The sequence below is a fragment of the Limulus polyphemus genome, unplaced genomic scaffold (assembly GCF_000517525.1).
Source record: "Limulus polyphemus unplaced genomic scaffold, Limulus_polyphemus-2.1.2 Scaffold0, whole genome shotgun sequence".
In the NCBI taxonomy this organism is placed as follows: domain Eukaryota; kingdom Metazoa; phylum Arthropoda; class Merostomata; order Xiphosura; family Limulidae; genus Limulus; species Limulus polyphemus.
The window spans coordinates 5189592-5190357 of NW_013665610.1; the positions used below are offsets into that span (position 1 = coordinate 5189592).

Genomic DNA, 766 nt, shown 5'->3' on the forward strand with positions numbered 1-766 from the left:
GTATATTGACATTTGTAGAAAATAATAGCTCTAGTTTAAAAATAATTTTTCTAATACACATTACTTTGTGTTACAAGTAATTAAAGTTTATAGTAAAATGCTGTTAGATTGTAAGTTACCGCACAACTAAAAAAAAAAAGAAGAAGAAAACATTAGCATATTTGTTGAGCTATGTAAGCGAACATGTTTACTTAGAAATATAGATATGTCATACGTATAGCTATATTAGATGCTTGAGGATAACTCTTTATATAGTTACAAACAAGCACATTTTTGATAATATAATTAAATAAGTTGCATAGCTTATGAACTAATGCATTAAAATTAGTGATTTAAGGTTTGTATATAATCATACTTGAAATATTAGTTTTCCAACGAAGAACTAGTTGTGGTACAAATGGAGTAATACGTAAGCTATGTAAGACTGTCCGAACAGAAATGTAGTCTAGTCTACCGTTATCTAAATATCACGTGGTATAAATGACATGATATTTCTATACATGTAGAGGTCCTACTATACTGTTACTTAGGAAAACGGTCGCATACGAAACAGCTCTATCATTGGTGCATGGTAGGTTTACTTAAAGTAAGCTTTGAAAGGACATGTTTTCAGGAAGCAGAACACATTTGTGTTTGAAATTATAATTATAACGTTACACACAAGCAACTGGTAAACAGAGAAATTCATTAAAAGCATACGCGCTATCTTCTGAACAATCGTATTTTCTATGCCATGTGCTTTAGAAATAAAACTGAAAGTTAAATT

General features: G+C 29.5%; 1 protein-coding gene across 2 annotated transcripts in view; it reads right to left on the reverse strand.

Moving 5' to 3' along the window:
- Nucleotides 1-439, reverse strand: part of LOC111085736 (MFS-type transporter SLC18B1-like) — a 33372-nt gene extending 32933 nt beyond the window's left edge. For both annotated transcript variants that reach the window (XM_022385729.1, XM_022385784.1), the window contains exon 1: nucleotides 356-439. The gene's annotated coding sequence lies outside the window, so the exon portion shown is untranslated. The remainder of the gene's footprint in view (nucleotides 1-355) is intronic.
- Between the last annotated feature and the right edge of the window lie 327 nt (nucleotides 440-766).